The sequence below is a fragment of the Thalassophryne amazonica genome, chromosome 16 (assembly GCF_902500255.1).
Source record: "Thalassophryne amazonica chromosome 16, fThaAma1.1, whole genome shotgun sequence".
Taxonomy (NCBI): domain Eukaryota; kingdom Metazoa; phylum Chordata; class Actinopteri; order Batrachoidiformes; family Batrachoididae; genus Thalassophryne; species Thalassophryne amazonica.
Window position 1 is genome coordinate 10,874,170 of NC_047118.1, and position 25,965 is coordinate 10,900,134.

Genomic DNA, 25,965 nt, shown 5'->3' on the forward strand with positions numbered 1-25,965 from the left:
TTCATTTCCACGATACAAAGTGTTTGGCCTGAATAAGACACTGAAAGAGGTGATGGCAGCTCAGCAAGTTCTGAACAGCTGAATGTCATGCCTTTCAACTTCAAACACACAGAGCCAGAGAACGCTCCCATTTTGAGTCAGACACTCAAGAAGGAGAACATCAGGATCCCACATTTGGCCAGAAGTATGCAGACAAAATATGCGAGCATCTTTATTTTTATGATCGGGATTTGTCTAGCATTGGCTCACTTCTCCTACATCCTACTTGCTCTGTTTAACTCACTCATTACCCAAAATGTTTGTTGGAGTTAACAATGAACTCCTTTACAGGAAATCCCAACACATACGAGGTCTGTCAATAAAGTAACGGTCCTTTTTATTTTTTTTCAAAAACTGTATGGATTTCATTCATATGTTTTTACGTCAGACATGCTTGAACCCTTGTGCGCATGCGTGAGTTTTTCCACGCCTGTCGGTGACATCATTCGCCCGTGAGCACGCCTTGGGAAGGAGTGGTCCCGCCCCCTCGTCGGATTTTCATTGTCTGGAAATGGCGGAATGAAAAGGACTTTTTTTCCATCAGAATGTTTTCAGAAGCTGTTAGAGACTGGCACCTGGAAGCCATTCGAAAAATGTATCTGGCTTTTGGTGAAAATTTTACGGGCTTCACAGAGAATAATGTCTGTTACTACAGCTTTAAGGACCCCTTTAAGGACGCTCGGCGCGTCGCGTTCCGAGCTGCGACGACGCGGCACAAGCCACCGGACCATTTCTAAACGGATGGCTCTGTGGATACGAGACCGTCGTGTGCTCTTCCTCTAGTTATCACAAGAGCTGGACATCAGCCATTTTCACTTTTAACAAGAGATTTTGTCATGGAAAGCCGTGTGGAGGCTTCGCGCGTAAAGACCGATTCGCTCTGGAAGCGAGACAAAGGAACACCTCCGTTTTGGCGTGTCAGAGGACAAGTTTGGACATGTCCAGCTCTCCACAATTTCACTGATACTTACTGGACAGGTAAGCACTGAAAACCGAGACAGACATGTCCAGACATGTCCAAACTTGTCCTCTGACACGCCGAAACGGAGGTGTTCCTTGTTCCTTTGAGAAATCTAAAACATTTCACTACTACTGGTGACAGTAAACAACTCTGAAATGATCAAAAGTACAGCAGCTATAAACAGAACACAAACCACTGAGCTTTTATATATTTTGTACTTTAAAAAAAAAAATTCTAATGTTAGCCTTAAATCATAACAATAAAAAAGAAAGAAAGCATTAACTCAACATATGGCATGAAATTACAACTCAAGTTTAAGGCATCAGTTTTGGAAAAGTCAAGAATAGATTTCATTTCATTGTTTGTTTTCATGTTAAGGATATTTTCAAATCATTTTTGTACAAATAAGTGCAATGTTTTATAAATATTTTGATTGGATATCGTAAGAAGGTTCCAAATGTTTTCCAGAAATTACCAGATTTCATGATTTGGAACAAATCCCTATTCATGACAAATTGTCAATTATTACTATTATTTATATAGGGTTTAAAAAAAAAAAGACGGTGGGACTTATATTCTGAGAAATACAGCACTTGTAAATCAACACATATATATTAAACTAGCAGCGTATTGCTGGTACTGATTACAGAAGATGTTAATCATGATTCATTTGATGGTAAATGCTGCTGTTGTTACTAACCTGCAGTTAGCATTATCAGTGCTTTGTGTCAAGTTGTTAACAATCATTATGCATATGCTGTTTTTTTTGTTTTTTTAAATGAGCATTTCTATGCTTTTTGCATACTTTGCACATAGAGGGGATCACAAAAACAAACATCCAGATATTTAGTCAAGTTCATATTAGAGCACACAAATGTGAAACTATGAAGCTGTTTTCGGGAAGAAGTGATGCTGCTGATGGTAAAAGCCAAACTTATGAGTTCTTAAGGCAACATGTGACTGAATACCACGACCACGCAATGAGTTCTGAAGCTTATTGTACAGATTTGCACAGGCATTTAGTTTTGGAACACTTTTAAATAATGTGATTATTTTATTATTATTTAGTGTACGACTTTCCTATTTTTTCATCCACTATAACCAAGTGATTGTACATATGTGTACATGTACTCATTCTCTCTCTCTCTAACTCACACACACACTGGACTTTTCCTTTGCTTCCTCTTCAAAGATCATCTGTTGTCATTTTGTTTTCATGAGCATTATTTTGGCCAGCCATTTTCAAAAAGAGGAGAAAGACCTTGGCTCAGTCTCCAAAGCTTTTCTCACATTCACAGTTTTTATTACAGAATTTCCTGTTATGTGCAGATGTGAGTTGAGGAGCGGACCAGCGTCTGACTGAACCCAGCGCTAAAATAACCAGAAAGCGGTTCCAAAAACAAAAAAATTTATTTCCCTTCTGTGCAATAACTGTGTACAACATAAATGTGCGGTTTGTCTGGCGAGGTGAAGGACGGCGCGCTCTCCAGTGCCCAAATGGATCGAAGCCCGACGCTTCTGGACCCAGACTCACCGCCGAACACCCCCCAGGTGGACACGACAAACTGACTCTGTGAAGGATGAAAAGGTGAGGTAATCAACAGCTACAACAAATATCCTTCAAAGGCACACACTATCAGCAACACATCAGGTCTGATTTAAGCTTTATGTAAATGAGCAGCTTCTCACAACAGGTGGAGGATCATCATTCCGTACGCCATGGCAGTGAGAAGCGAGCTGCACAACTCTGCGTAACAAAATACCAAATTACTGTTAACACTTATTCAGACAATCATCACCTCTGATGTGTGCTGACAGCATGTGTCCCTCACCCGTCCTCCTTCACAGGCACGATGTGTCAAACCCAGGCGCGGTCCTCAGCGTCTCACAAACGAACGTCACAAGGTCGAGTTCCCGGCATTCTGCTCGAATCACTCATGGCTTAAATGCAGAACGCCATCTCATTATCTGCTTCAGCTGAAAGTCTTTAAGTTTGCACGTGAGCATCATCCACAGGTGCTGCAAGTCATTAGGCCTGCACGTGAACATCCTCCACAAGTGCAGCCAATAATGCTGATGAGGGTGAAGAACTCTTCTGCCAGCACCTTCTCCACAGACAAAAAAACAGTTTGCATACCACCTGGAGAGCAAAGAAAAGAAAACAACACCAAAATGTCCAGCCAAACCCCCCAACACACAACATTTCCTGGAAAACTGACCTGCCAAAAATTTTTTCCCCACCGTTGCTCCTATTCAGACCAAAAGCTGCAACTAAACCAATTCTACACCATGGCAACACTCACCTATGAGATGAATTATCAATTAATTAAATGTGATGCCATACTGGCCTCCGGTGTTGGATGTTTGTCTCTTAAATGACAAACAGCACAGTCTGACTTAAAGCAGTGGTTTTCAGTCCCGTCCTGAAGTCCCACCTAACCCACCCATTTTTCATATTTCTCTGCTCTGCCACAAGCTGAAGTTATTTTTAAAAATATACATTAAAGAAAACAGAAAAGCTCAGATTACAACACGCACAATGGGAATGCAGAAAGTCACTTCACCATGATATGTTACTGGCTGCTACATTAATGTTTAAATGTTTTATAGGACCTTTAACTCTATAAAGATGTAATTTTAACTCTGAAAAACAAGGATGCATCCCTGTGCACAGAGCATCCCCAGCTGCTAATTTGTACCAAGGCACTCAACTGGTTTAGTGTTGGCTGACACATAATTTAAGAGCTATTCATTAAATTATGTCTTGTCTCCTGATGCTGTAATTCAGATCTGGGGAAAAATATGTCTTGAAGGGCCAAGATAGGGCAGGTTTTCCTCACAACTGATCACCTCAGTAGGCATTTTTGGAATGAGCTCCTTTGCCCAACTTAAAAGTCCTGATCATCTGTGAAATCACCTGCAGAGGTGATCAGTTGCAAAAACAAGCTGCACCATCTTGGCCCTTCAAGCCCACAGCTGCTGTATTTAGAAATAATATCAAGCAGCTGTGTTGCTGACCTAACCACGCTTCCACATCTGGATCTGGGTACCTCCAATACTGGCAGTTCTGCTTTCAAAATTTAAAGCTGGAGGGATTATCATTTATCTGGACCAGGAGGTTCCATCACTACTCTTGCAGAGTACCTGCCCTGCTTTTTTTCCTCATATGCCTGCTCTACTCACACCTGATTGAAACCCGTGATACAGACCAAATAGTGATGTTTGCAAAGTTTTGCAAAGTGGGCGTTCCTTAGAGAAACCCAATCAAGGTCAAATTCTAACTTATCTGAGATGCACTCATTTAACATGTTCGGTCCAACTTTAATGAAAATCAGCACAAGAAAGTACACACACATGATGCCTTTCATGTGGTATTCCTAAAAGAAGCCTGACAATTACACTTTAAATCAGCACAGGGTTGAAGTGTTCATTACAGTGTTGAACATCACACTAGTGAGATTTGAAAATTTACACTCTGGAAAAATGTTGTATCCTTAACTCTATAGATTTAACTCTGGAACATGTAGTGAGATACTAACACTGAAAAAGTGATCAAATTAAAACTCTCAGAGGTGTTATAACAATGCACTTTTTTTTTTTTTTTTTTTTTTTTTTTTACTGTGCAGCTGTTTTAAAAGCGCTTTATCTCTAAATATTCACTTTTAAAGCAGAATGATGTTTGAGGATTTTCATTTTATAGTTGTCAAGTACTGAAATTCTGAGGATACATTACTGGTTACACAAAATTTTTGGTAATGATGTGGTTCTGTCCAGTGGTGGGCACAGCTCCACTAATCCACTAATTATCAAAGCTAATGTTTTCATTTCAACATCAGTGTTCATGGCAGTATGAACAGCATTTTCGGCCTGCCGCACATTGGCTAAAAGTGCAGAATCCACTTAAACAGAATTTTCAGTTTTCAAATTGCCTTTTTCTTTACAAATGAAAAAAAAGACATATTTACAAACACAGATTTATTTGTAAAGCCCACCACACGTTTCAGTAAGTTGTGTGTGCGGCCAACCACTCATGTTAGGAAACTAATTTACCCATAATGCACTGCAGCATGTGTCTAAATACTAAAATCTTCAAATTTAGTACATTACTTTAAAACTAAAACATATAGCTGACATTTTCACTTTATAAAACGACAGACGTGACGTTAATTTAAAAAACTTGTCCGGAATTAGTTTAAAATTTTAACCATAAGACAAAACTGTATGCCTGTGAATGACTTGGGTGATATGCGGTCTGTATGGTGTGAAGAGAAATTGCCTTTATTTTCCCTGCTTTCCTCCATTTGCTTTTCACCTCCTTTCGCTCTGGTCACCAAGTCTCTTTTGCTGAGAGAAGACTGATCTGACACAGAAGAGCTTACTCGTTGTTGTTTCAGTAGATGCTAGTGTACTGAAGTCAATACTGAAAGTTATCAGTTTAGCTTTTATTTGCAACTTCTGCAAAATTTTTTAGGGGTTTATCGTTTAGCCTCATAAAAGTTAACTTTTCGGTTCATGGATTAACTGTTATCAAAGATGGTAAATCAAAGATAAGTTTTTGGTTAGCTGTGCCCACCACTGGTTCTGTCAGGCTGATGACATTGAAGAGAAAGTGCTCAAAAACCAGCCTGATCTCATAACCTGTGATTTTTATGACCGAGGTCGTAAAAATAATAATAATAAAAAAAATCCAACAACACCTATTTCCCTAAATTTGACTGTTACTTAGACACCAGTGAAATGGAGAAACTACAAAATATGTTAGCAGTTATGTTGGTTCACATAAGCTATTGAATGTTTGTGTCATTTTGTTTTTTCCTCCAGCTCCACTAGGGAGGGCCATACTTAGACAACAAGGAAAATTTAGTCAAGCTTTTGATTTTTATTTCGATTTACTTATGCATGTACTTATTTATTTTACAATTCCATTTATTTTACAATTATATTTGTTAATTGGCTTGCAACAATTTTTTAGAAGTGTTGCTGTATAATTTGTTTAAATAACCTCCATAGTTTTTTGCTTGTTTGTTTAAGTACTCCAAAACCTCAGTCAATGGCTGGGCCTGTAGAGAGATATATGTTCTACAATGCTCTACATCTCTAAATGACATGGAGAACGTGCACGGGAGGTGTTAAACCAGGAACCTTTGGAAGCATGTGCACAGACCACTTTTCCACCACACTGCCCAATTTGCATATTCCTTTGAAATTGTTACCAGGTCAAACTATGACATCAGTTAAATAGTTTCATTTCAAGTAAAGGCTCATCATCAAATTTTGAATGACAGACTAGCAAGTTGAGTCTAGTCTGGAGAGGTGGAGATATGCTTTGGAGAGAAGGGGAATGAAAGTCAGTAGAAGCAAGACTGAGTACATGTGTGTGAATGGGAGGGAGCCCAGTGGAACAGTGCAGTTACAAGAACTAGAAGTGGTGAAAGTAGATTACTTTAAATATTTGGGGTCACTGTTCAAAGTAATGGAGAGTGTGGTAGAGAGGTGAAGAAGAGAGTACAGGCAGGGTGGAGTGGGTGGAGAAAGGTGGCAGGAGTGATTTGTGACCGAAGAGTATCAGCAAGAGTGAAGGGGAAAGTTTACAAGACAGTAGTGAGACCAGCTATGTTGTACTCCTTGGAGACGGTGGCACTAACAAAAAGACAGGAGGCAGAGCTGAAGATGTTGAGATTCTCTTTGGGAGTGACAAGAATGGACAAGATTAGGAATGAACATATCAGAGGGACAGCTCAGGTGGGACAGTTTGGAGACAAAGTCAGAGAGGCGAGATTGAGATGGTTTGGACATGTGCAGAGGAGGGACCCAGGGTGTATAGGGAGAAGGATGCTGAGGATGGAGCCACCAGGCAGGAGGAGAAGAGGGAGGCCAAAGAGGAGGTTTATGGATGTGATGAGGGAGGACATGCAGGTGGTTGGTGTGACAGAGGAAGATACAGAGGACAGGGTGAGATGGAAACGATTGATCTGCTGTGACGACCCCTAACGGGAACAGCCGAAAGACAAAGAAGAAGAAGTCTCAAGCCAACCACTCTAAAGGCAACATTAAAGTCAAAACAGAGAAGCTGGAAAGTAATCATTAGATATTAGGTGGTAAAGCATAATTTCATTTCAGCTTTATCGTTTGTTGTAAAACAAATTAATAAATGGAGCATATCTATTATAAACTGTTAAATCCATGTGGCGCTCTGTTTCACAATGAAAAACAAACACACACACACACTGGATACGCAACTGTAGCTCCAGTTGCTAAAGCTAAATGATCACTATATATTATTTCCTGCACATTTTCTTTTATCATGCTTTTTTCCACTTGTGTTTTAAATTGTACTTCAGTTTATCATCGGAATAGTGTTCCAAGAAAACTAGTTGAAGAAAGTTTTGTAAGCAGCTGCACAGGAAGGTCATTCCACTGTCACAATAAAATACTTTGATTGTGAAAGACATTCAGGAAATGGTGAGTGTAGCATGTGCAGTAAAATGATTTATCGTGGAATTTTGAATTTTTTTTTTAAATAAAAATGTCATACATTTGCATCCACTCCAAAAGGTGATGGTAAAAATATAATAATACAAATACTATGTAAGAGTGTTCCGACGCACATCCAAATGTCCTTGTATTTGTAAAAACCATCTGATCTTTTTATAGATGTTTAATTGATAAAACCAAAGTATTCACATCTATTGGAAAAGAATCAGCATGATGGAACACTCTGTTTTTATGTGTGGACACTACACTATATTGCAGACATACACACACTATAAGATTTTTTACATAACAACCTTGAACGCAACGCGAACAGACACCCGCCGACTTCACCTCACTTTGCAGCAACTCAGAGACAGGCTAAGGACCGCCCACCCACATGGGGCCGACCTGACTCAGGAATAAAAGTTAGTGGAGGAGAAACATCTAGGCTCTTTGTCCAGATTGTTGCATGTGATCTGTTCAAAAGACCTCAGTACTGAGATGACTCTCTGTTCAGTGTTTGAACCTTTTCAATACAACATCTAAACTTTGAAGTCCGTTTCCTGTCCAGTTCTTTTGGAGATCACACACCGCAATAAAAGAACCAAACAACTACTACTACTACTACTACTGATAATAATAATAATAATTCATTAGTTCTTGAAGAATCCGAATAACAATTCAAATGGACACATTATCGCTGAGGGAAAATGTAAATATAATTTAAACCCAAAATCAGTGATTCCCAATGTATAATCCGCAGCCCTCTGGGGGGCCATCACAGCACTGCAGGTTGGTCTTGAGAGGTTATTTAAAACAAATATAAGCATCTTTTTTGTAATAAAGTTCAAAATGACAAAAAAGCATTCAAAATGAGGAAAAACGTTTCTGTGTGTTTCTTGTGAGAAAAGAATATCTATTTCAGTTGGGTTTAGCAAACTGAAAGTTTCCAGTGTTGACTTTCAGCAGGTGTGTAACACAACAACACAATCCTTGTTTATACCCACACTGTGTCATCATTAATGTCTACGTTGCCTTCTGTCAGGCTTCAAAAATCACCGCAGAGAATTTGAGGCATGTGATGAGTGTGTTTAAAGCCCAGCTGAGCACTGTAGTAACTCTGCACCGTCGCCTGTCTGCAGCGGGGCGAGGAGAAGACATGACACGCCGGCATGTTCGCCGAGGCAAAGCCAAGATGAAGAAAATGAAATAAACACAAACTAGTGTCACCCACTCTTTCCTCTGAGGAGAAACTGCCATTCATCAGCGTAAGTAAGCACTTCCTGTTAGGAAACTGAAATGCCACCACCATTCAAAGTGCTCTCACTGCTTTCCTTTATGCTGAAATCCTGTTAAACACCAAAACTGAAACAGTATCGGCAGCATGTTGCTTATTCTGGAGCTACTCCTGCTTTCTTGTTCTATTTAAGGCACCAGACTGAGTTAATTTCATGGTCGCTGGTTTGATTCCTGCCTGTTAATTCCCACATGATGAAGTGTCCTTACACAAGTAGCATGTGCTTTGTTGAAAGGAATTAAATGTATGCAAGTATGAAGCCATTTATCCCACTGAGTTAACAGGTTTCATGGTCTCCAACACCAACAAACAGGTCAGCATGCTAGTCTTCCAAAAACAAGGTCCTGGGTTCAAGACCACCTGTGCCCCATTCTCCAAGAACATCTGGAGGTGCATCACAAAGAGCCACAAGCACAAAGCTTGTGGCTCTTTTCCAGGTCCACTGTGAGTAAAACAGGTGCTGTTGGATGTGTACCTTGGATGTTCACAATTACTAAATAAACCCGGAATCCTACAATGTTGAGTAATTTAAAAAACATTTTAAGGAAAATGGAAGTTTCAAGAACACAATCCAGACAAAAATCTTAGTCAAACACACTGTGGCCATTTTTCTTCCTCTGGATGGTAATGCATCAAGATCAGAGGCAGTGCAGTCTGCATCATTAATGTCATAAGAAACAAATCATCAAATTCAATAAGCCTTTTTTCTTTGGTCAGAAATACCATGAGATCTTCCAATTGAGATTTTAAGAGAAGATGCAGAGTAAAACACTGTAGTTGGAGTATAGAAGACTTAATATCATCCTCTATTAAAAAAAAAAAATGTATTCATGAATGGTAAATGGACTGCATTTATATAGCACTTTTCCATCTGCATCAGACGCTTAACGTGCTTTACAATAATGCCTCACATTCACCCAGGGTGCTGCCATACAAGGCGCCCACTACACACCGGGTGCAACTAAGGATCCTCTGGTCTCAAGCCCAACGCTTAACCACTGGACCATCACCTCCCCTATTAAACTGTTCCACAGAAATACAGCATTCGGATATTTTTAAATTTAAATTAAGTGACAACAACAGTGCTAAGCGGCCACGTTTATATTCTGTCAAGCTCTGATGTCAAAAAGGCAAAAAACTTCTATCCTTGAGCGTCACCAATCACTGACAGCCACCTACAGCTAAGGTATATTTGAGATAGTTTCAGCTACTGTGTCCATTTTCTTGGATGACATATTCTGGATTTGACTGGTGCAACACAATCCAACAGTCCTAAACAGCCCACAGGAACAATGTGCCCAGATAATGAATCCACCACCTCTGACAATGTAGCGATAAGTGATGTTATAGCCCCTTCACACATAGTATGAAGTTTGGACAACATTTGGATGAAAACGTCAAAACAGCATGAAACACTTCCAAGTTAGTGCACAAAACATTGTGGCGATGTGCAGGCGTGCACGAACTCGGTGCAAGAGTTTGTGCACGCGCCAAGTGTCTATCGAGCAGGAACAGTGCCAGGTGCACCACATGGCGGCGCTTATGTGGAAGAAATGAAAACCAGCCGGTACCTGTGGGACCACAAGGTGCTGCTTATGTGGAATAATAAGAAAAAAAAACAACAACAAAAAAAACACACCACACGGGACATGAACTTGCGCCTTTCCAACCCTCTGATCCGCAGTCAGAGACTTTACCACTGAGCTATGGAGCTGTTGTTTGAAAGCTGTGGGAAGCTGCCTCATATCAGGAAGGACATGGAAGTACTACAAAATATTTAAAATGCTACACCATATAAAAACACCACATTTATCAAGCGAGTAACACAAATATGATCCATCTGTTCCTCTGGTGATGACCCATGGTCACAGACATACAGTCATGAAATTACATGAATGAGAAGCAGTGTGCTTTGATCATGTCCACATCTACTGGTCAGGTGTGTCCAGTTGTCCATGCGCGTGTTCTGCCCGACAAGCGTGTCTTGTGGACGAAGCGTCAAAGCACAGACACCGCATCATGTGGAACAGAGCTCACGTGGGTGACGTGACGGTCAGATCGCCAGCTGTGTGTTCTGATCTGATGGTCCATTTCAACCTGGGGGCTGTCAGTGTCCGCTCCGTGTGCGCGCTCGCTTGCTGCAGCTTGTTGCCACCACGGTGATATATGTCTTTATTTATGTCCACATAAATACAGCAATCAGACACACACGCCTCACAGTGGACACTGGACTTTGTTGATTTGAATTTTTGTTTGTGGTATTATGGCCAAAGCAGATGGTCACCCCTCTGAGTCTGGTCTGCTTGAGGTTTCTTCTTACAACTGAAAAAATGCCTGAGGGAGTTTTTCATTACCACTGTTTCCAATGTGCTTTCTTGGGGAGACTTATGTTGTGACTTGCCACAATATAAATAAATTGAAAGTGGAGGTAAGAAAGTTAAATCCCATACTCGTTCATGAGGTTTGGGGATCGAAGCACACACCCCGGTCAAAGGTAGCCAAGTCCTTAAGGGCTGTCTGATACATCCTCAGCTGAAACCAATCAGGTACCCTTTCTGCTGGGTGAGCAGAAGGTGGGTATAAGGTGCCAGTCCATGCTAGGACTGGAATGGGCAACCCTCTGCACAGAAAGCTAATCTTCTAACCAGTAATTCACCATGTACCACACAGGTGAACACAGGAAGCCAAATAACAGTCCTGCAGATATGTGCTCCTGTGGTGCTTTACTGCACATCCCTCTGTTCCTCAGGCCACTTGCTGTATGACAAGGCCATACATTATCAGCCTCACCCTACACCAGCATCACATAACCTCTATAAGTAATGTATAAATAAGACCTCCGACTGAAACAGAGGGTGTAAATTGTTGGCGGTGTGTCCTGCACACACAACAGTAAGTATTCCCACAACTGTGAACCAAACCAGGATTTAAAAATCAACATTTAATCTAACATGAATTATGTAGGTTTGTACTTGTTCTAACTGTTCTTCAGAAGAGCAGGAATGTCTGTTTGTCAGTATGATATCTAAAAAAGGACAAGACTGGATTTCAGTGACATCTGTTGGCAAGTAAGGACTTGGGTAAAGGAAGACCAGATTAAATGTTGGTGCACATTCATATTTTTGAACCCCTTAAGGGCCCTTCACACCAAACACGCAAACGCGGCCCACATTGTTTTAAAACCCATTATTTTTAATGAGAAGCTTCACAGGAACCCTGTGTCGTGCTGAAATACAACTTATTTCCCCATCATCGCTTCAAATATGGCAATCACATTGCTTTAACGTTTCTTTTTCAATATCTTCAAATGTTGGCAAATGTCCCATGTCACAATGTTAAAAAAGTGGAAAAATAAAGTTCATAGATCTGCCCCTTAATAGGAAAATGTTAATGGGTTCTTCAAAGGCTCATAAACCCACCATTTCACCAAGTTTCAAGAAAATATTTTTGTAGATTTTGCATAATCTTATTACCAGACAGACAAATGGCACCGAAAGCATTACCTCTTTGGCAAAAGAAAGAATTGGATGAAGACTATCTGGTACTTGGCTCAAATAAATATCAAAGGTGAGTGCAGCCATCAGAGTTGATTTGTAATCATTTTTACCCAACACCAAAATCTGCCCAAGGGTATTGCGAAGAGTTTACAACCATCTGCCTGTCTGTGCTCAGCATAACTCCAGTCCTATTACTTCCAGGGTCTTCAAATTCACAGGGAACATTCTTGGGACACAGACCCTGGACAAATTCAAAGATGGCTAACCTTGACCTATTTTAAGAGTTCAAAAGGTCACATTGTTTCTACACACTCTTTCACTGATTACATGTTCATATGGCCGAGGGTACTTTAACATTGTGTTCTAGATTTTTTAATATGACAGATTCTAAAAAGGGAAGATAAGTGATCATATCCTTCAATTTGTAGAAATTCTCCATGGAAACAATAGGGACTGGCCAAAGTATATCTTTGTACAGTTCATCAAAGTGTTCTCACAGTATCAGAATAAAAAAAAAATCTGTTATTACATTCCCTAAGGAATTTATTTATTTATTTATTGCATTAGTGAATTTATGGCCTTTAAAAGCAAATGTAACTCTGTTGTCAGATATATATTGTTTAAACAATTACTCCTTTAATTTTCATATAATTTTCTAAATACTTGGCAGCATAACAGAGCAGAGTTTTACACTCTTTCCTCACAACAATAAGGTCCAGCAGATTCTCCTTGTAGATCTGGAGTTGCATCAGGAAGAACTTTTTTCCAGGGGAAGGGCTTAAAAATAAAACTCACTATTCACTCACACTTTATTTGACCTGAAATAAGACAAGTTGGAGTAGAATGGAGAGAAAAACCAGTGCAGAATAAGGATGTAGTGGTAAATGCTTTACAAATATATACATAACTATCAAAGAAGAGAGTTTTTGTCACAGAGGAGCACATGAGTGTTTTTTGCCAGCAACCAGATGTAAGTGATGGTGGAACTACAAGAGGATCTTTGGTGTCCAAACAGGCCTGAAGCGGTGTTACTGTGCCTCAACTCACATCCTGTCACGCAGTCAACACGAGCTCAGTAAATAATTTGCTTATTAGCTCTGCAATGGGCATGTTTATGTTTGTGCAATGTTTATTCTGTCCTCATTTGTTATCTCACATCTCAGTGTGGAAATACTTTAATACGGTTAAAAATGGCTTGACTAGTGGAGATGCTCTGGAAGTCTTTAATTAATGTTTTAATTTAGTTTTTTTCCCCTGTTTTTAAACACAAGAAGGTACCCTGGCAGAATTTTTGAATTTTTTTTGTCAATTTTTTAGAGAATATGACTGATAACACAAAAACTTTTTTTTTCCATTCATGGTTAGTGGTTGTATGAAGCCATTTATTGTCAAACAACTGTTTATTCCTTTTAAATCATAATGACAACAGAAACTACTCAAGTGACCCAGATTAAAAGTTTACATACTCCAGTTCTCAATACTATCTATTGCCCCCTTTTATCATCAATGACAGCTTGGAGTCTTTTGTGGTAGTTGTGGACGAGGCTCTTTATTTTCTCTGTTGTTAAAGCTGTCCATTCTTCTTAGCAAAAAGCCTCCAGTTCCTGTAATTTCCTCAGCTGTTTTGTATGAACTGCACGCAGTCGCGGTTTTTGATACGGGCCATGCGGGCTGTTGCCCTGGGCGGCATTTATGGAGGGGCAGCACTGTGGGGAGGAACTCTTGAAAAAAAAAAAAAAAAATCATATCAACCAAATGGTTTTCTTGTCACTGTGTAGAATTGGCAAATTGGAACCCCCTGTAGGCAGCTGGAGGCGCCCTGCTTGCTGAAGCAGTGAGATGGTGAAAGAAAGAGGAGGGGCGCGCCGTGCGTGGAGGACAGTTCACCTCTGGGAGGGACAAGTGGAGGTGGGGGGTGTTGTGGGCTAACGTCAGTTATACTTTGACTTTCTTCCAAATAACACACATCTCATTCATAATATTATAAATAGAGGCTTATAATTCCACCATGTTTTTCTGAATTGTGTGACATGTCCTGCCGCACATGGAGAGGATTCAGCTCAATCCCGCGTACAAAGTTTCCTCCAGTATTTTCTGATAACATGCTGCATTCATCCTGCCATCAGTTTTGGCAAAGTTTCCTGTGCCTTTGTAGCTCACACATCTCCTAGACATCAGCGATCCACCTCTGTATTTCACAGAAGGAAGGGTGTACCTTTTATCACAGGCCTTGTTGACCCCTCTCCAAATGTAATGTTTATGGTTGTGGCCAAAAAGTTCAATTTTGGTCTCATCTGACCACATGACCTTCTCCCATGCCTCCTCTGGATCATCTAGATGATCACTGGTGAACTTCAAACGGGCCTGGACATGTGCTGGCTTGAGCAGGGGGAGCTTGTTGCCCTGCAGGATTTTAAACCATGACAGCATCATGTGTTACGAGTGTAATCTTTGTGACTGTGGTCCCAGCTCTCTTCAGGTCAATGACCAGGTCCTCTTGTGTAGTTCTGAACTTTCTCAGAATAATCCTTACCCCACAAAGTGAGATCTTGCATGGAATCCCAGACCGAGGTAGATTGACAGTCATCTTGTGTTTCTTCCACTTTCTAATAAATAATCATAACAGTTGTTGTCTTCTACCAAGCTGCTTGCCTGTTGTCCTGTAGTCCATCCCAGCCTTGTGCAGGTCTACAGTTTTGTCCCTGGTGTCCTTAGACAGCTCTTTGGTCTTGACTATGGTGGATAGGTTGGAGTGTGATTGATTGAGTGTGTGAACAGGTGTCTTTTATACAGGTAACAAGTTCAAACAAGTGCAATTAATACAGGTAAAGAGTGCAGAATAAGAGGGCTTCTTAAAGAAAAATTAACAGGTCCGTGTGAGCCAGAATTCTTGCTGGCTGGTAGGGGTTGAAATATTTATTTGCAGCAGTAACATACAAATAAATTATTAAAAAAATCATACATTGTGATTTCCGGATTTTATTTTTTTTTTTAGATTATGTCTCTCACAGTGGACATGCACCTAAGATGAAAATTTCAGACCCCTCCATGATTTCTAAGTAGAAGAACCTGCAAAATCGCAGGGTGTTCAAATAATTATTTTCCACACTGTATATACACACACACACACACACACACACACACACACACAGATTACAAACAAAAAGATCACAAGCGAGGACGGTTACCTTTTGTAGCCATTCAAACCCATTGTGTCAACTTGTGTGCATCTTATCAGTCCAAAATTACCAGAGTATAGCCTTGGTCCCACCGAATAAGCTATAAATAATGAGCCACGCACGGTTGTATCAGCGATTATTTGAAGAATGGTCCATGTTTTAAGCTATCATGTATCCACTACTAAGGCACCTCTATGTGCCTCTCTGTACTTCACATGTGCCAAGTATCAGTCTCTAGTGAGCCACGACCGACCTGTCATTTGAGCCCCGTCCAGCCATGAGTGGCTCGTGTCGCCACATATGATTCACGTCAAGCCACATATGATCCATGTAGCGTCATGATAAATCAAATCAAATCAATTTTATTTATATAGCGCCAAATCACAACAAACAGTTGCCCCAAGGCACTTTATATGTAAGGCAAAGCCATACAATAATTACGGAAAAAAACCCCAACGGTCAAAACGACCCCCTGTGAGCAAACACTGGCGACAGTGGGAAGGAAAAACTCTCTTAACAGGAAGAACCTCCAGCAGAACCAGGCTCAGGGAGGGCAGTCTTCTGCTGGGACTGGTTGGGGCTGAGGGAGAGAACCAGTCCAGTGTTATTGTTTAGTGCATATTTAATTTTCAATCAGATTTTTACTTTGTCCTTTTAAATTCATATTGGTTGTATTAACACAATGTTGGTGCACGTTTAGGCATGGGCTCGGTCCAAACCTCCAGCCCTCCACATTTGGTCCCTTTAAAGTCACATTTTTTTTGACGCAGTCCAAAAAAGACGCTACACTGAGTGAGTACACGCTGCCGCAACTGGGGATCACTTCAAAAAAAAAAAAAAAGAAGATATTTCTTTATTTCTTTATGGCTTACAGTCACCATGATACAACTTTTAACTTTGTGTTATGTCTGTAAAATTGCTCTTTTGTGCGCTCTCTGTCTGTGTTCCTGGTCAACTCTGCACTCCTTCTCGCGGCTTCACTGGCGTCATTTCTTCCACGGCTTTAAACACACAGCCACTTTGACACTCTGATCCAACTTTTAACTTTGTGTTCGTCCATTATTGACTGCAAAATCACTCTTTTGTGAGCTGGCGTTCTACCTAAATGCTTGTTTTGTGTGTGAGTCATTACATTAGTGCGCACACACAGCGGAGCTCATCTGATCCATTAACAAGATATTAAATCTATCATAGACATACTTTTACAGCTAGGAATGAACAGCAACTGTTTTACCAAGCTATAAAAACATTTAAAAATAGTTACCTTTAAGCTGTTCCAAAATACGTTCCTCATGGAGCAGAAGAGAGGGGGGGGAAAGCATCCAGATGAAACTGTCTTCTGTGATTCCAGAAGCGATTAGGGGTGTTTTCAACAATCCGCTACATCCATCCATCCATCCATTTTCTTCTGCTTTATCCGGAGTCGGGTCACGGGGCAGCAGCTCAAGCAAAAGCCGCCCAGACCTCCCGATCCACACACACTCCCCCAGCTTCCTCCGGGGGAACCCCAAGGCATTCCCAGCCAGCCGAGAGATGTAGTCCCTCCAGCGTGTCCTGGGTCTTCCCCGGGGCCTCCTCCCAATGGGATGTGCTCGGAACACCTCTCCAGCGAGGCATCCAGGGGGCATCCGGAAAAGATGCCCGAGCCACCTCAACTGACTCCTTTCGACGTGGAGGAGCAGCGGCTCGACTCCGAGCTCTTCACCCTATCTCTAAGGGAGCGCCCAGCCACCCTGCGGAGGAAACTCATCTCGGCCGCTTGTACTCGCGATCTCGTTCTTTCGGTCAATCCGCTACAAAATAATTATTTTATATATAGTGTCCGGGGCCACAAAGCAGGTGGGAATTGTGTGTGCAAGAGGGCTGAGCCACTCCAAAAAATAGCCTCTCACGTCCCGCATAGCTGCCAGGTGCTCTGATAATGGGCTTTTACTAGCCTCGTCAGCACCACACACACATGCCTCTATAATCCTTGTTAAGGTGCCCTGACACGAGTATGTTTTTGATTCACGCAACAAGCATGACCTATGTCGTGAGGATCTCCCCACACCTGGACGCCGTTCTTTGTTATACCAGCTGCCACATGCTCTGCGCTTGGACGCTGCGTATATAAAATACTTATTTCATGGTGAATTAATATTTTTTTCTGCAGATTGGCCATTGAAAACGGCTCTAATCACTCCCTGAATCACAGAGGAGGCTGCAGCAGGAGCCGTTCACGCGCGCTTAACAAGCTGCAGAAATCATTTCATTTGACTTGTTTACATTGTCATGGCTTGATAAAACAGTTGCGTATTTTTCCTTCTTGTGTGCAGCTGTTAAAGTATTTATTTATATGTTATAACAGATTTAACTTTTGTTATCCTGCGCTCTGATGTGATCCGCTGATGTCACCACTCGCTCTGTTCGCTTTTTCACGCAACAGCATGACACAGGTCGTGCTGTTGCGGTGAATTAAAAACATGCTCGTGTCAGGGCACCTTTAGTCGTGGAAGTAAGACAAACTGCAGTATGCTGTTGTTGCTAAATTTTGAAACATCTTGAAATTAGCGCCACTTCAGAGATGAGTCTCATTAACTGAATATTCTGCCTCCAAGAGCCTCTCAGAACCACCATTCTCCCACGATAATTGAATAAGTCCTCTCGTAGCAAAAAAAAAAAACAAAAAAAAAACATGCTGATGCTCATTATTCATCCATTATTTGGTGGGACCAGGGCTTTAGGTAAACTTTTGATCAGGGTCATTTGGGTAGTTATGTTGTCATTATGATTTAAAAGGACTAAACATAGTGTTTGACAATAAATGGCTTCACACAACCAGTAAACATGAGCAAAAAAAGTATTTGTGTTATCATTCATATTCTCCTAAAAATGCCCCCCCCCCAAAAAATCTAAAATTTTGCCAGGGTATGTAAAGTTTTGAGCACAACTGTATATATGTAAATAAAGCTGACATTCTAGCTAATACAAATTGCAATATGTGTAGTTCAGGAAAGCTGAGCTTAAACATTTTTAGGCAAGGTGTCTGTAAACGTATGTGCACAACATATTTGTCCTGCACCTCTTTGCGAATAACTCATTTCTGAACATTACTGACAAAAAGATGCAAAAAAAGAGCCGAGGCTGTGCAATCAGACGGATATATTCAGCCAAAATTTTTTTTCAGAAGGACAAGTTATAAGTAATTTGTGTCTGACTGACTGTGTGGTTATATAAGCTAACAGGCTGAAGTAACATAGTTGTTGTCCAGATCTGATTCACTCTTCAAAGAAGCAACATGAACCATCTGGCATGAAACTCAAACAAGTGACAGTTTAAGAGTCTGTCCAAGAGATCTTTGGAATAATCCCCCGGTGACACTCTCCAACACGGTGCTGGAAAGTCTGACGGAAGACTGGACCGTAAGACGGATAACATTGTGACAGTTTGTACAATCAAAATAATGTGAATATGTGCACTGCGCAGGTACTATTATATTTTGCAGTAAATTCGTAAATATAATGTTGATCATCCTGTGACCGGTTCCGATAAGCGATTGAAATGAGTGAGGTGAGTGATGTTGATCTTATGCCTGTTGCTCTTTGAGGATTGTGTTGGTAGGGCTAAAACAATTACACGAGTAAATCAAATAATTAAATTACAAAAAAAAGTCAGACAAATTGTTGGCCTCAAGGCTTCGTTTAAGTCCTGTCATCAAAGGTGTTCCGTAAACACGGCACTGAAAACGCTGTAGTATATATGCCGACTGTATGTGGTGCCTGTACGCCCACCCCCCTTAAAAAAAAACTGGAGAAGATATGGGGCATGCACATAGCTGGTGTAAGGAGCAGAAGCTACCCACACTTTAATTGACTCAGGTTTAACTATTCAAAAAAAAATGCCATTATCGGATTACATTTGAGTTTTCGCCCATCAGAGTGCACAGCGGATTTATCAATGTGGCGTTTGTGAAAAGCTGCACTCCACAGCTGTTTTTCACGTTCACACAAGTTGTTGCTTTTAAAATTTCATTATATAGCACCAAACTGCAACCAAAGTTGCCTCAAGGCGCTTCACACAAGTAAGGTCTAACTTTATCATCCCTCAGAGCAAGCACACAGGCGAAATTGGTAAGAAAAAACTTCCTCTGATGATATGAGGAAGAAACCTCAAGCACGCCAGACTCAAAGGGGTGATCCTCTGCTTGGGACATGCTACAGACACACTTGACAAAACAGTTTACAAATGACTTGCTGATTGAGGATTTCACTGACTGCCTGCGCTTATGGTCCAGGAAAGCTCAGAAACTCATAACAACATGAAAAAATTTATAATTATCCAGGAAAAACAAGAGGGAACAACCTAAATTGAAAATCTGGCCATGATGGCACAGCGCCATTGTGTCATTGCTTAGGGCCCTTTCACACATAGTGCGAAGTTTGGTGGATTAGAGTGAAACGGCATGAAACAGTTCGAAAATTAGCGCACCACGAAACATCATGCTGAGAGTGAGAGAGCTTGTGCGGTGTCTTTGGGAGCAGGAACAGTGCGAGGTGCAGCACATCATGCCGCTTATGTGAATAAATAAAATAAGAGACAAAAAACATACCACCACGGATAGCAAACCCACACCTTCCAAAAGCTCAGATTACCAGTCAGTAAACTTTACCACTGAGCCACAGAGCTGTCCCTTGAAAGCTGCGGGAATCTGTCTCATATCAGGAAGGACATGGAAGTATTACAAAAAAATAAAATAAAACCACACACCATATGAAAACACAGAGTTTATCAAGCCAGCAATACAAATATGATCCGTTTGTTCCTCTCATGATGACCCCTGGTCACTGACATATGTACAGTCATGCAATGACATGAATGAGAAGCAGTGTGCTCTGATGTCCACATCTACTGGTCCTGTGCATCCAGTCAGCCCACGCGTGTGTGGACGGCGTGCCGCAGCACTGACACCACATCATGTGGAACAGAGCTCACCTAGGTGATTTGACGGTCAGATCGCCCGCTCCATGTTATGATCTGACGGTCCGTTTCAACCTGGCAGCCTGTCAATGTCCGCTCCATGCACGTGCTCGCTATGCTTGTTGCCACGGCAATATATATTTTTGTGTCCCACAAGTACAACAATCAAACACACATGCACCTCACAGTGGACAGTTGTTAGTCCATGTCTGTCCAAACACCATAGGTGTTGTGTAGCTAGAATGTCCAGCACCACAGATTCTCACAGCTGCTTCTGCTGGAAGCCACAACCTCCTGTCAATGGAGCGCACACACACCCACGTGTCAGTGTGTGTGTGTTTGCAAAGGCAGACTCGTGGGGAACTTAGACAAATTTTACAGCAGTATGACAGTGGTCGCTTGCAGTCTGCTGTCGTGTGAAGACCTGCGACTGGCCACACATTTCTAAGTGCCATGCGAGTGGTGTTAGATGTTCAGTTGTGTCACCTGGAATTTGGCCAACACCTGCTGCGTGAGGGTGCGATGGGTTCGCACAGCGCACACTCTGTCTTTCAGCACTGGTGTGCTCAAATAGTTGTAGCAACAGGTGTACGAGGTGTTAGAGGCCGGACGATTCCACACGTTTTGCATAAAATTCCTGCTTCGTGCGCACTTCGACCAAACTTCGCATTATGTGTGAAGGGGCCCTTAGGGAAAGCCCTGGCACAATTGACATTGCTGTTTAAAATTGTAAAAGTTCTTTTTATCCAATTAATGATAAAATAATCAATAGAATATTCCAACAATATAGCTGCTGCCCTATTCTGTGGGATACAAACATTGCTGGAGATTTGGTATTTAATACAGCAGAAAATAGCAACATTAAAATGTACTGCAGTTCAGTATAGCACATAAAATTACACATATTTTAAAAAATAATTTGTGTGAAGCTGGCATTCGTTAAAAATGACTGACATAGGTTTTTTGTTCTCTGTGTTTGTTGAAAACAGCAAATTACACAAGCAACTCCTCAATCACTATTATTGTTGCTTTTTAGTATTAGAATTTTATTTTTTCCTCAACTATGATGAGCTTCATCATACTTGGCCAAGGAAACCTGGTTAGCATCCAAGTCTCACAACCATGCGGTAAAACAGGAAGCACCAGTCCCGAAAGACGTCGGTGTTTGTTATCCTGCAAAAATATCAGCATTGCCAATACCCTCTGTGGCGCAACCTCATGACCCAGTTAGATCTTCCTGCAGATGAAAGCCGCTAAAGCTGAGGTACGTTCAACATTTTCTGTTGTGAAAGTGTAGGAACCACGGACCCACAAACAGGGGGCTGTAAAAGAACGGGCAATGGAATAAGCCAAACAGTAACAATTAATAGTTGTAATTGTGCACACGGAATACAGACAACAATCAGTTTGGGACTATAGTCAATTACACGGTTGGGTGACGTGTGGGCAGGCTTGAGGATAGGAGACGCCCGTCCAGAACCGAGCCGGATCCCACACGGCCCTCACCGCCAACGGATCTGAAGAACACCGGAGCCGCCAAGTCCTGGGTCCCCAGGTGGTCACCATCTCCAGCTGTCAGACCTGGTACTGCTGGCAGAGAACAGAAACAGCACAGGTGAGTGTGAGTACGCACACTCAGTAATCCCACAGTCTGTGTTCTTTTGGGAGGGAGCACCTCCACCTCCCGTCACACACTCGTGCAGCTCCTGTCTAACCACTTATCTGGTTGGGGTGTGAAGCGAAGCCGTCGCTGATCACACCAAACGCCAATCCCACAGATAAGGCAACACCACAGGAAAATGGCTGCAAAGAAGTTCAGACTATTAGTCAGCGTTAAGTGTAGCAGAGAAATTACCTCCAAGGTTGCTGATTTCTCGGCGGGGAGGTGGAGTTGCAGTCCGGCCTTTATGGTGGTGGTGATGTGGATGAGTGACAGCTGATGCTGATGACGAGTGACAGCTGTCACTCCCGGTTGCTATGACGCTTGAAGCCCGCACTTCAAGCAGGGCGCCATCTGGTGGTGGTGGGCCAGCAGTACCTCCTCTTCAGCGGCCCACACAACATTTTCACCACGTTCTAATGGTCATATCTAGGCAGTAACTGAAAGCCTGATCATTATCTTAATCCAGGACAATCACAAACCCAGATGCTCCAATTCTTCACTTGGCTTCTCAAGAACAATCAGTCAAACCAAATCACTTTCACCAACTAAAGTGATGCCACCAGTTGTGCTGATGAATGAAACCAATTTCAACTTAAAAAAAAAAACAAATCCATTAGAAGATAGCTGAACTTTTGACAGTAAAAAGCATCAAAGCAACAATACAAATGCCTTTGTGTAAGAAGCTTTTGCCTCTTTGTTCCATGATGTCAGACAGATTTCAAATGTAATTGCATGTAGAGTTGAGAAGCATTCGCGACCTCTCAGGTTGTCATCACCAACAGTGAAGCAGCAGTGGCCTGAGGATACTGCTGCTTCACAGGCTGTGATGAAGAGCCACCACAATAACAGCTGAAGATCGTCTCCGATACACACAATATCGCCACTTTCACACTCTTTCGTTGCCCGTTTGCGCCATGGTGTGAAGGATATTGTCAACACTCGACAGTGCGTCAGACATTCAACTGACGTTACAGCAACTTTGAATGAAGGAGGTCTATGAATGGCCAAAAAGGGTACTTCCAGTCCAATGACGAGGAGAAATAAAAAGCTAAAATTCCCTGCCATTAGCAGGACAAGCACAGCCTTAATGGAGTCAGCGAGTCAATGAGTCAGCGAGTGTGTGCAACATTTGTGGGAGGGCACTCCTGCTTGTTGTGCAAAATAGTTTAACCAATGTTTTGTTGGGTGATTCATGGTAAATATCTTCAACATTTCACATTTCTATGCCTTTTACAATTTAGGCCCAAAAATGCTATTTTACTGACAATGCCACTGATCAATCTTCTTTGCAGATGATGTTAAATTCACTCAGCCATTATTTTTTTTCTGAGCATGTGATGAAAGCAGCCACATTTATATGTCTGAGCAATCTGGTGTGCATGTATTCAAAGAAAGCAGAGGACCCAGAGAGGAACGCAGATGAAGGTGTTGAATATGAGGTCTGTTAGAAAAGTATCCGACCTTTTATTTTTGCAAAAACCTGATGGATTTGAATCACATGTGCTTGCATGAGCAAACCTTGAACCTTCGTGCACATGCATTAACTTTTTCACGCCTGTCGATTACGTCATTTCCTGGTAAGCAGCCTTTGTGTGGGACGTGTGCAGTGCGCTCGGCGGATTTTCATTTCAAGGAAAAAGACGGAACGACTGGAGCAGCGCCGCATCAAATTTTGCCAGAAACTGGGTGACAGCCAGGTGGAAACCATTCGGATGATTCAGACGGTTTTCGGTGACGATGTTATGGGCATCACACAGATTAAGGAGCGGTACAACCGGTTTAAAGACATCCGCACAACGGTAGAGAGCGAGCCACGCTCCGGTCGGCTATCAACATGCTGAAATGACCAGATCATTTCCAAAGTGAACGTTGTGGTGATGCTGGGCCGTCGTGTGACTATCCGAGAAATTGCGGAAGAGGTGGACATCGGTACATTCCACTGTGACAGAAGATTTGGCCATGAAAAGAGTGACGGTGAAATTTATGCTGCTGCTGACAGCGGCGCAAAAGCGCCTTTGTGTTGAAGTCTCACAGGACATGTTGTGACATGCCCACCTCTTCCACAATTTCTCGAATAGTCACACGACTAAAAAGTCACCGAAAGCCGTCTGAATCATCCGAATGGTTTTCCACCTGGCTGTCGCCCAGTTTCTGGCAAAATTTGATGCGGCGCTGCTCTAGTCGTTCCATCTTTTTCCTTGAAATGAAAATCCACCGAGCGCACTACACATGTCCCACACAAAGGCTGCTTACCAGGAAATGACGCAATCGACAGGCGTGAAAAAGTTCACGCGTGCGCACGAAGGTTCAAGGTTGGCTCATGCAAGCACACGTGATTCAAATCCATCAGGTTTTTTGCAAAAAATAAAAAGGTCCGATACTTTTCTAACAGACCTCGTATGCCTGTGGTGTAAATCTCCACTGAAGGGATCAATGTTGGGAACTTGATGTGAACTGAGGGTCGAAAAAGTAAACTGTACAAATATTTGTTCTTTTGGCTCTAGTGAACCTGGGCTTTCTACTCCTACCTTGATGAAACTTCTCCTTCTGTATGTCAAGTTGTGCCTGAGCAGAGTCTGCAGAATGAGCGGTGGTGCAGCCGTCCAAGCCGAACAGGATTATTCAGGCAGTCCTAACACCCTGTCGGTGACGGCCCCTGCTGGACTCCACACGCCTCCTACAAAACAACAATACGGGTCATAGTATGACCTTGAGAATCTGACTGTGACAGCCAATGGATAAAGCTGATTATGACCCATAAAGGCACATGGTAGAACAGCCCAGAGTTAATTTAGAATAAGCCCGAGAACAGAATCCAAACTTTATTCATGATCACTCCTGTCAGAAAACACACCCAGATCTAGATCATAATCTGAATCTGTACCAATTACATTCAAGATCCGTGCGTGTTGATCCTGATTACTGATGTTTGCTGTCCTTTGATCCTTGTTGGCAAACTTTGATCCTGACCACAAACATTGATCCTGATCACTTACATTTGATTAGGTTCCTGATCTTTGAATATATGTTGCTCCTGATAGCTGATGTTTGATACTTGATTGTTGTCCTTTGATCCTTACTGGCAAACTTTGTTCCTGACCACAGAACTTTGATCCTGATCACTTACATTTGATTATATTTCTAATCTTTGAATATGTGTTGATCCTGATAATTGATGTTTGATTGTGATTGCTGTCCTTTGATCCTTATTGGCAAACTTTGCTCGTAACTGTTGTCTTGTGACATGCTCTTTGATGCAGAGCTTTACCAAAATTTATTAGGTTGCGCTTTGGCCTATGCACCATCCTGCCATAAAGATGAATCAAAATTGGTTATTTAGTTTTTGGGTAGTCCTGCTAACAAACAATCAAAAGGCCACAGGTGAAAACGTAACCTCTTCAGCAGGGGTAAAAATCTTTGGTGGAAAACTTCATTACCAGTTAGTTGTTTGGCTGGGCAGCTAGCGGTGAAAGCGTCGGAGACATGGTGGCACCAGCTAAAATTTGTTTTCCACTCAACTGCGTCATAGCAAATTAAGCACATTTAAATAAACTGTGGTCAATCTTTCAGTAGAGACACAACAAACACAAGCAGGTAGTTTAGTTAACTAGCAGCTGAAAGGTAACCAAATGGTAAAATTTAAAAATAACATTCCCCCCACACCACCCATCTCCAGCTAATGTTAAAGTGAAAACAGCCCACATTACGCAACCATTTCAACATTCACAGCTTACGTCACATTTTTCAAATTGACAAGGACATTAGTACAAACGTTTGTTTCATCATTGAAAATTGGCAGCCACCTTTGTTTTGGTGTCATAATATTGTGAGAACAGGAAGTTGTGGCTTTTGTTTTATTAAACAAACACTATGAGACAGACTCATAAATGTTCACCACA

At 41.7% G+C, this 25,965-nt stretch overlaps 1 protein-coding gene across 2 annotated transcripts in view; it reads right to left on the minus strand.

Moving 5' to 3' along the window:
* Nucleotides 1–24,741, minus strand: part of stat5a (signal transducer and activator of transcription 5a) — a 101,838-nt gene extending 77,097 nt beyond the window's left edge. For both annotated transcript variants that reach the window (XM_034190509.1, XM_034190508.1), the window contains exon 1: nt 24,595–24,741. The gene's annotated coding sequence lies outside the window, so the exon portion shown is untranslated. The remainder of the gene's footprint in view (nt 1–24,594) is intronic.
* Between the last annotated feature and the right edge of the window lie 1,224 nt (nt 24,742–25,965).